At 50.6% G+C, this 10,668-nt stretch overlaps 1 long non-coding RNA gene across 1 annotated transcript; it reads left to right on the plus strand.

The window, feature by feature from the left end:
* Positions 1-3,246: 3,246 nt before the first annotated feature.
* Positions 3,247-4,687, plus strand: LOC122385705. Its single transcript, XR_006257255.1, has 3 exons — positions 3,247-3,544; positions 3,964-4,108; positions 4,629-4,687. It is a non-coding gene; the product is annotated as an uncharacterized LOC122385705 (long non-coding RNA).
* The last annotated feature ends 5,981 nt before the right edge of the window (positions 4,688-10,668 follow it).

Genomic DNA, 10,668 nt, shown 5'->3' on the forward strand with positions numbered 1-10,668 from the left:
GTTAAGGTGCTACTGCACGTGCGCACGTGCAGGGGGCGCTTCCAGATCTCGAGAACGGCTGGGCCGATTGCGCTCAAATTTGGTACACGGTTGGAGACCGGTTATTAGGGTGCCGTGCAATAGTCAGTTTGGACCCCGTTTGCACGTGCGCACGTGCAGAATGCCGCTTCCAGATCTCAGGAACGGCTGGGCCGATTGCGTTCAAATTTGGTACACCGCTAGCGACCGGTTAGAAGGGTGCTTTGCGCAAGCCCGTTGGAAGTACCCTCTCGCCCTTCCGCACGTGCAGGGCTCACTAACTCGCTCGCTCGTTCTTCGCCCAAAAGGCGTTTTACTGGTTTACATTTTGGCTTTGGAATGTCATGCTCCGAGCAAAAATCAAGAGCATTATTAGCAATATTTCCTTAGGCACTTCCTCTTGTATGATCAGCAAATTTAATTCTTATTAGCGTAGCCAGAATTTTTCATAATATTGTATATCTGAGCATTTAAGCTCGTCGACTTTAAATACGGAAAAATATACATAGTGAATGCATGTCCCCGACAAGATGTATGCATGCGCGCCGGTGGCTCTCAAACTACGTAAAGCGGGCGTAGAGCATGGGTGTCGATTTGTATACCTTTGGGGGTGCTGCAGCACCCCCAATGCTCAAATGAGCACCCCCAATGGTTTTCCGGGCACCCCCAATGATTTTGTCCCTCAATAACTCCCACTAACTCTGCTTGAGGAAAATAATTGTTCTGCAGTCTTTCACTACAAAAAATAAAACAATTACGCAATTTACAAGGCATGAAATAAAGATGTAAAGAAAAGAAAAGTTAGTTTTAAGAAGAAGGGCGAAAAAAGACGTTAAATTGCAAAGACACTTGTGTGGGTCCGTCGTACACGGGTGTCGGACTCTTAGAGCTGCTGGTGCGTACCCTTTACAAGCCGGCAAGGGGCTCCAGAGACCGGCGACTGGCCCTCAGGGGCCGGCAAAGGGCCATCAGAGGCCGGTGGTACCTTCAGAAACCCTGTGGGGTCGTCTTTATAGACCGGAACGGACTCAGACGCCGATGGGGCCCTCAGAGTCGCCGGTGTGGGGCCTTCAAATGTCACCGGTGGCAGGGTGGCCGTCACATGCGCACTAGTGGGGCCTTCAGAAGCTACGATGCTGGGCCCTCAGAGCCGCCGATATAGGGCCTTAAGAAGCACTAGTGTGGGGCCCTCAGATATGGCAATGTGGGGCCCTCGGACTGGAGGCGCCGGTGTGGGGGCTTCGCAGTCGCCGGTGACGGCCCTCACAGGCGCCGTTGTGGGGGCTCTCAGAGACACTGGTTTAGGGCAATCACAGGCGCGCGTGGGGCCCTCAGAACTGCTGTTACGGAACGGACCCTTCATAGGCCGACAAAAAGATATCAAGAGGTCAGTAGCGGCGGAACACCTTCAGTTAAGAGGGGGCACTGCCGACTTTTGGTCCCATTCTTTCCATGCAACGCCCATAGGGCTAATGTTGAAATGTCAAAATCAAAGGGGGGCACGGTGCCCCGGTGCCCTCCCCGTTCCGCCGCCTATGCAAGAGGTCACCGGTGCCTTCAGGCGCCTTGTGGGGTTCTCAGAGACTGGCATGGTGCGCTCAGACGCCGCTGGGACCCTCCGAGTCACCTGTGTCAGCCGTCAGGGTCGCTGGTAACTGACAATGGCCCTCAGAACCGCCCATGTAGGGTTTTAAAGGCATTGGTGTGGGGCCCTCAGGGACGCCGGTGTGGCGCTCAGGGGCGCCGGTGAGGGCCCTTACAGTCGCCGTTATATGGGCCCTCAGAGAAATGGGTGTGGGGCCATTACAGGCGGGTGTGCAGCTCCTAGAGCTGGCCCCCTATAGGCCGGTTAAGACCCCCAGAGGCCGGCAAGTGGCCCTCAGAGGCTGGCTTGGGGCCCTTATGGAGATCTTAATGTTGGTACTTGTGGGCCCATGAGGTGTTCTTACGAGCCCTGTGGGGCCCTTCTGAGTCTAAATATAGCCAACGTGGACCCTCAGCGGCCAATTGGCGCCGCAGGGCCCCTCAGGCCCGAATAACCCGATGGGCCGCTGAACCTGATGGGGGGGGGGGAATCCCGTGATTATCAGTACCTTATGGGGATACCCAACCATGCCTTGCACGGTTGTGCCCCATGGCAAAGCTGCAATCTTTCACCCGGTGCAGGGGTTGAGCACCCCCAACCATTTTGAAAAATCGACACCCCTGGCGTAGAGAATATATTCCTGTGGTGAAACAGAATAGTATTGTCGTCGTACTTTGTCGGTGTACTTTTCCAAAGTACACCAAGGATATATTCACTTGGTGAAATCGGGCCCCGCTTGGCTCCGCCGTTCAACATAGGCGCTTGGCCGGGCCGTTGGGCCACCGCGGCCACCGTCGTGTAGTCAGCCATCAGCGCACGAGCGCGAGCCACAATTTGAGCGAGATCCAGTGATTCCATTCGAGAACCCGACCTCAACGCGTGGCGCGTTTCTTCAGGCAATCCGGCTACGAAGGCACAGGCAAGGACGCCGTCGTTTACCCCTCCGGCCAGCCGTGACAGACGACGCAGGTCGGCTAAGTAGACGTCTACTGATTCATTCGCTCTGAGCCGGCGAGCCACGAACTGCTCGAACGCCGAGAATTTGTCGGCAGCAAAAGCGGTAAACTTTTACCGGTGGAGCCTCAGGAACTGCCCAAGGCTATAGAACTCCAGGTAAGGACACCAGCCGTTTGACCTTGAACGCCGCCGGCCGGCCGATGACGTCATTGGAGGCAAGCCGGCTCGGCGGACACACAGGGCGAATGCATAACGGAGGGGCGTTGGAACGTTGCGGGAGCCAGGGAGATATTTTAAAGTGGTTGCATACCACCATTGTTTGTTGATTGATCTACAGACTGCATCCTTTTAAACCTCGATGCATCCTAGGCCTGGATGGTGCGTACATTCGTGGAACGATCACCCCGTCCGACGTCCGTGGTCGAAGCTGTCATAGTATTTAAGACACTGAGACGGGTGCAATAACGGCGATCCGATCCCGTCTCTGGCGAATTTAGAGGGGTCGTAAGGACCCAGGCCGAATCTGACCGTCTATTTTTAGGGAAACGGGGTGGGTGAATTGACAACCGATGGCGATGATGAGAAGGGATCCCGTTGTCGATTGTTGTTTGACAGACAACACATGTTGTACTGGGCGTATGACCATCAGAGGTAATGCCTGAACGTAGGCAAGCATAATGGGGATGTTCGGCTTATTTCCTCACCAGGTGGCAGCACTGCCTTCTTTGGACACAGAAACTGTGGCGGCGAATGCGCCACTGTGTTTTGCACTGTGTGGAGTCCGTGCGGTGTCGGTTCGGGGACTGAATTTCGGTGAATTTGATAGCAATTGATTTGAATTTTGCTCAGATGGGTTGTGAATTTATATTCAGCAAGTGTCACAAACATGGAAAGGCAAGTTTACAAAGGACAGGAGACTTAGAAAGGCTTCAATTGACGTAGCCGAAGAGAGGCGAGAAGCCGAAGATAGACCGACTCCAAACGGTAATTCCATCGATGTAACACGTTTCCCGACATTTTTTTTTTTATGGCGAGCATAACTAAGAGTATAAAATAGTCTAACTTAACTCATAGCTGGATCTTGTATTGCCCATATGAGGTAATTTACCTGTATAAGTTTATGGGCATATCAATATAGGAAATTGACCTGCACCCTTTGAGAAAGGCATTAAAAGATGATACATGCTGCTGAGAATGATTATATAGATTCAAGATTTATTGCAAGCATTTTAGCAGTGTTCTACTTTGTCTGGTACCGAAGATATTGCAAGCAGCTAAAGGTTATGATGGAAAAAGAAAAATTACTATTTTGACACCAGCAACCAGGTGTATGTAATAGAACACTAAGCTACCTACTATTTATGAATTGTTACAAGTATTGATCATCCTACATGGTGTTACAGGTGCCCAGTGCAATAATGTTTCTGGTGCGGAGTTGTCAGGATGGAGTCCGAGGAATCAAGGAAGGCAGAGGACCTGCGTATGAAGGAACCAGCCCTGCGGATGAAGTTCTGAGGTGCATACAGAGGAATCCCACTGAAAGACCAGGTAGGAGTTGGTGAAAAGCTTGTGCACTGCAGTATATCATCCAGAAGTAACTGATAGCCTTTCTTGCAAAATGTTTTCTTTTTAACTCATCACCACCGAAAGCTACTCATTATTGATATAATATCTTCATTTCATCAGGTAAATTATTGTTTACTCTAAGTTTTGATCCACACTGAAGTGAACACTATTTTAGAATATTCACTCAGCTTTTTTAGGAACTAAATACAGGCAAGTTTTTGTTGTTTTTTAAAATAAATTTTCACCTTCTAGAATATTTGTATAGGTAACTGCAATAAAAGTGCATTTCAAAATTGCAAATACTTTGTGTAAAGTTCATGGGTCTTGATGAAGTCACTGTATCCAGTTCATCATATCAGATTTCAACTGTGCTTAAACTGCAATGTTTTGCTAATTGCTTCAGTATATAATGTCCTTTTATCCATGCATGCTAAACATATGTATCTCATTATGACTTGCCAAGATCTTTCCCTGTCTTATGCCATTTTTCATTCATTCACAGGTGCAATGCTGCATTGATAAGATCCAGATTCAAGAGCATGGATGCTACCAGATCCAGTGTCACTGCTGCTACAAATGACATCAGCAACACTTCCTTTGGTGAAAGTTTAGAGTAGCAAACAGTTGGTGCTCTGTGTAGTCAAGCAGTGGAGTTTTGCCACAATCATGAAGTTGATTAAAGTGTCAATTTTTGCTCTGGGTTCTGGGACACCTTGGATCTACATTGCAACCTATGCTAGTGTTCAACATTTTGTGTCATAGTATCACTAATGCAAAGCGTGTTGCATCATACACAAATGAGAGCCAGCAAATTGTCAGATATTTTCTAGTGATAGAGAACTGCATGCCTTAAGCAATTGTTGAAGGTGATAAGTGGTGAATGGTAGGGCTCAGCCACTCAGCTCCTTCCTTCAAAAGCTATCAATCAGCTCTAGAAGAGTAGTCATAGCAATGCTTCATATGTGAAGGCTACTTGACTGAACAGAACATTGTGGATTTGTTAATTAAGTACCTCTTTATTACAAGTTTGTGCCCATTACAAGCCAAGCTTAGTTTACTTAGTTTGTTGCAAGTTTTCCAGGCAGCCTTCACACTTGTGTCGCTGAATATTAAACTTTAACTGAGAGACCGACGAGATATTGTCCCTTTCGCATCAGATTGTAATCAGTCAGTCGTGTTGGTAGAAGGTACAGTCTGTCTTATAAGTACCGCACAAAGTGACGGTGGATCCATCAAGCCTGACCGAGGAAGGGCCTGCTATAATTTGAAAGTCACCGAACCAATTGACCTGGGGAACGGACGAGGATGTCATGTAGAGCCACGCAGAAATGGCCGGTGATTCGCCGCCCATCATTACAGAATGAACGCATGCCGGATGAAGGGTTAAGTCAATAGTCTGTACAAACTATATACAGGGATGTGATTGACTTATCTGACAGTGACGAGCGCTAGAGGTCAACTTAACCTTCGCCGGCACAGGCCATTTTGAGTCCTTCGACGGCACAGGGGGGGGGGGGTTGGTACGACCCCCCTCGCGTTTGGCCCCTGATCGAGCTAGAGCTTCGCGGAAAAAAACGAGCGTGTTTCCCGTCACGAGAGGAAGCCGATGCTACCCAATTTTAAGGTCCTAGGTCATCGGGTGACCTTCCAGGTCAGGTCAATGACCCAAAACCGGGAAAATCGGGACCTGTTAGAAAGTCGTAAAGTGTGGCTGCTATGTGGTTTTCCGGGGTGCTGATCACGAATATCGTGTTAGTTTTGATCATAGATAATGTCTTTAAGCATTTAGACCAGGTCGGGTCAGGTCAGGTCAGGTCAACCGGTAGGGGCTGTGACGGGTAGGTATTCGTAATACGTGTCAACCGCCTCGGACAGCTTCGTAACATGTTACGAAGGCACCAAAACCACTTCGTAAATGTTCAAATGGTTGCTAAATTCGAATTCAGCTCCAAAAACATGCCTAGAAACATGTAAAACTCGAAAAAGTGAACCGAGGTCACCCGAGGTCACCAAAGGTCAATGACCTGACCTGACCTTCAGGTGACCTTGACACCCACCCTAATGCATGGGAGCAACATCAAATCACATGTTTGAACGATTGAAACCACGAAAAGCTTGCAAACGCGCGGCTAATGCGAGCCGACATACGCCGAACCGCGATTTCGGCCAAACATGGTCACAGAAAAGAGGTCACAGGTCAAAGGTCATTGGGGTCAGGGTCATGAATTTTTCAGGGTAGGTGTAAAATTGATCAATGCGAGAATACTGAAAGTTTCGTCGCGATCGGCCGCTGTTTACGCGAGTTATTCGCGAAAAACCTTAGGGGGTTGCATCAACCCCCCCCCCCCCTGTGCCGGCGAGGGTTAAGACCGTAGGTATGCGTTCTTGTCATGGAATGTGTGCTGCAAATCGATTGTTTCATGCGTGTGAATATATGTCTGAATGTAATAAGGTTTTTAATTTCAACTGTGTATGTTAAAATATGTGATAACATCGTATCTTTCGTACTCCGTAGCTTTTGGTGACCATTCGGTCAGCTCCCTTTCCTTCGACTCAATGACGATGTAGTAGTTTGCCTTTCACACGCGTCATTGTCTTCCTAATATCGAAATCAACTGTAGCTACTCATTTTAGCAAAATGATGAACCTGAAAAATATATGAAACGCAGTTTCCGTTCGCGGCGCGTCGGCCGCCGTCGCCGCCCGCAGTGTTATCCTCGGCCCGGCCGGCGCCCGGCCGGCGCGTTGTGTCCAAAGCATACCGTGCTGCCACCTGGCGAGACTTTTCGGAACTCTTAGCGCGAACATCCCCATTGGTCTGTCATATTGTTTAGGAATATAAAATGGTAATTGAGAGCATTGAGGATATGATCTCTACATTACGGGAATTCACTAATTACTACGGCCCATAGGGGCACCGCCAAAGCTGTTGTTTTGCCATCGGTCCCAGGCAACTCCAGGGAGCTGCAGTACCCGGCGGCCAAAGCGGCCACCTCGTCGACTCGCAGGTCCTCTGGGATTCCGTGATGCTTTAGTGCTTCACCCACAGAAGCACGGGCATAGCAGTAGGATGTGGGGCTAGGTGTCTGTCCACCTCTTCATTCAAAGAACAACGTGTACAGCGCCTGGTCCCGCCGAAGCTCGGTATCGACCGTGACTTATTCACAACTGGCGGATCCAGGAAGCGGTATTGGACACTGCGGGGGCAATTACCCCAAAAAGGTTTCTCGGAATTAATTTAAAAAACTCGGATTACGATTCCTTGCGCACTGCTGTGCGGTGTGATTAACCAACATTTCCTCAGAAAAGTTGTGAAGTTTTCATTTATTCTCGAAAATCGATTTCGGGCGCTGCCCTGGTTGTTGGGAAGACATTTGCCCCAAATGCCTTCCCCTGGATCCGCCAGTGGCCGTTGCCCCACTCCGAGCTTGACAAAAGACGTCTTCAAACCTCACCAGAAACCGATGGTAAGGTGAATTTAAATCCAATAACTCATCTCTGTCTGCCCGCCTAAATATACTACACATGGTACACTGGTACAGCACCCGGCCCTGTCGGAGCTATGAGCCGATCGTGATATTTTCGGCTTTCCCCATCCCAAGCTCGATTAGAAACGTTCTCCTTCCCCACCCGATTGCTGATGTCAATTCAAATTCAATGCCTGATCTCTGTCTGCCCGACCATAACCCATTCATTGCACACCGTTCAGCGCCCGGCCCCGCCAGAAGTATCCTAGCGCGCTGAGCAGTTGCCTCCAGCCGCGTCATCGCGAGGCCCCGCGCGGCCCATAAATGAATACACTGCGCGAATAGCCGTGTCACCCCCCTGGAACTGCCCCCGAGTTATATTGTTGAAATTTCCCGACATGTTTAAAAGTTGGGTGTATAGCACCGGGTAGCAGTGTATGCTGACTTGCAAAATGGATGCTAAGCCAAATATGGTGAAATAGTAAACAATAGATGGCTAGCCGATAAGTGCTAATAATATGTTAAAAATAACAAGACAAAGAGAATAAAGGAATTAAGAATAAAGGAATTATGAAAAAACAAAACGTAAAAACAAAAAAAACAATAACAAAAGGTTGGGCTAAAGGGATAAAAGGACAGTGAGAACGTGATTACATGTCACGCGTGTCACGCAAATTACCTACTAAAAGTTCAGTTAAACGAAATTACAAGACCTCAACATCAAGCAATTCGTGATCTTGTTCGATAGTACGTGTACATATGTAAAGGTTGTTGATAATACTTATAGTGAGCCGGTCGGTTGGCCGGCTGGCGGCGCGCTGGCCGCCGAGTTGGGTCTTGGTGTGCGCCGCGGGCGCTAGTCACGTGACCGTGACTGGCCCGAGGTCGGGCCGCTGATGCGGCCGGCAGTCTGGTCTGAGGCGGTGACCGGTGCGGACCGGTGCCCTGGTGCTTACATGCTACGTACGTGCTTACCTGCCGAGACGTATAATATAAGTGAATACGTGACATCTTACAGTGGTGGCAGCGATTTCGTTCTCGCGCTTTTCGGACTGTGTTGCCGGACGATTGTGTGCGCCGCCTGACACCTTCACGGCGGTGTGCAAGTGCGAGGCCGTGTTTTTGCTGCAGCGGCGCTACCACCTCGGCTCGGCCACTGTCGACGCTACTACCGTGCAGTGTGCACGCTGCTGGCGTCCTCGTCTGCTGGCGTCCTCGTCTGGTGACGCTCGTCTGCTGGCGTCCTCGTCTGGTGACGCTCGTCTGCTGGCGTCCTCGTCTGGTGACGCTCGTCCGCTAGTGTCCTCGTCTGGTGCGCTGGCCTGCTGGCGCCTGCGCTGCTGACGGCTGTGCTGCTGGCGTGCTGGTCTGTTGGCGTCTGCGCTGCTGGCGTGCGGATCTGCTGACGTCTGCGCTGTTCCTGGCCAGCCATCCATCACCTTGATAAAGCTAAGTCCTCACTGATATCTATTTTTACTTGTGTGTTTGTGTCTGTTTGTGTAGGATAACTTTCAGTGACTGCCGGTGTCTACTCGCATATATCATGCCAAATTCTGAGAACATGAAGGAGGAAGGTGTCCTGCGGGATACAGAGGTTGGGGTGACTGCGTCGAGTGTGGGGACGATAGGACAAGCGGCGTGTCCTGTGGGGCCTCCGATGTCGAGTCCAAAATATGGCGGGGATGGCTCATTTTCGCGATTTGTTGCAGACTTTGACACATTTGCATCAATGTATTCATGGAATGATGAGTTCAAACTCCGTTTCCTCCCGCTCTGCCTGACGGGAGTGGCAAGGGATGCTTTTGATTCCCTGTCGGAGACCCAACGAGTCACGTTTCAGTCGGCTATCATAGCCCTTCGTGACTTGTTCGCCGGACCAAATTCACTGGATGCGCACGCTGAGCTGAGCAAACTGCGGTTCGACCCTCGCGGGTCCTTGGATTCATTTGTGATACGGTTCAATTTGCTGGCTAAGCGGGCATTTCCTGGGCAGGAAGTTGATGCAGTTCGCTTCAACTACTTTTTGTCTGCCTTGCCCGAATTGTACCAGACCGAGATCATTTCGGCAGGAATAACGTCTTTCTCTGGCGCTGTTGAGAGGACTCGCAATATGTGTCGGGCTGAGCGGAGGCGTGCAGCGGCAGCCGGTGGAGCAGAGGTTGAGGCTGCCGCGGTGCGGCGGGTTGATTCACGGGAGTCGCGAGAGGGGGAGACTGAGCCAGTAACTCGGTCGATGCTGAGTCAAATTTTGGACCGCATTACAGAGTTGGAGAGGGAGGTTAAACAGGGTCAATCTCGGGCGGGTACTGGGTCGCTGGGTCGTCCTGCTGCAGTCAGAGGCAGGTCAGCGGGACAGCCGATCCGTGCGTGCTTTGTATGTGGCTTAACAGGTCATTTGGCCGCGGCTTGTCGGAGTCGGGATAAGGCATGCTATCGTTGTGGCAGGGTGGGGCACTTGGCGGCGGTGTGTGTCTCTCGGTCGGGAAACGCCGCAGGGGATCCAGGCGCAGGGCCCGACAGCCGGGGTCCCCAGACAAGCTAACTTTAGTGGGGTCAGCGGCCCGGGAGGTTAATGTGATAGCAGATGTTCCCGGTCCCAGCAGGGAAGGTGTAGAGTCGATGCCAGAACCGTTGCCTTCCGTGCCCTTAAATGACGACCTTTCATTTGAGGCTGTAGTGGCTGGTGTACCCTGTAAATGCCTGTTAGACACGGGGTCGTCCATCAGTATCCTTCACAAATCTGTGTTTGACACGTTACCGCGTGTTAAACTGTGCCAGACAGCAACTCGTGCCAAAACTGCCTCGCAGAGTCCCCTTCCATTGCTTGGGAGGGCTGTGGTGTCTGTTCAGATAGGTCCGGTGAGTCGTGCTGTCCCTGTGTACGTGTCTGACAGCACAGAGGTGCCGTGCATTTTTGGAGTAGATTTCCTGAAGTGTTTCCAGCCATGTGTAATTGACCTGCGGCGCAGATGCCTCGAGTTGTCCGGGTCAGAGTCTGTGAGAACAGTTGCAGCAGAGATGACGTCAGTGGGCACTGTGGTGTTGGGAAAAAATGTGGTGGTGCCTCCAGGTTGT

Source organism: Amphibalanus amphitrite, unplaced genomic scaffold (genome assembly GCF_019059575.1).
Source record: "Amphibalanus amphitrite isolate SeventyFive unplaced genomic scaffold, NRLGWU_Aamphi_draft 000228F_arrow, whole genome shotgun sequence".
Lineage (NCBI taxonomy): Eukaryota > Metazoa > Arthropoda > Thecostraca > Balanomorpha > Balanidae > Amphibalanus > Amphibalanus amphitrite.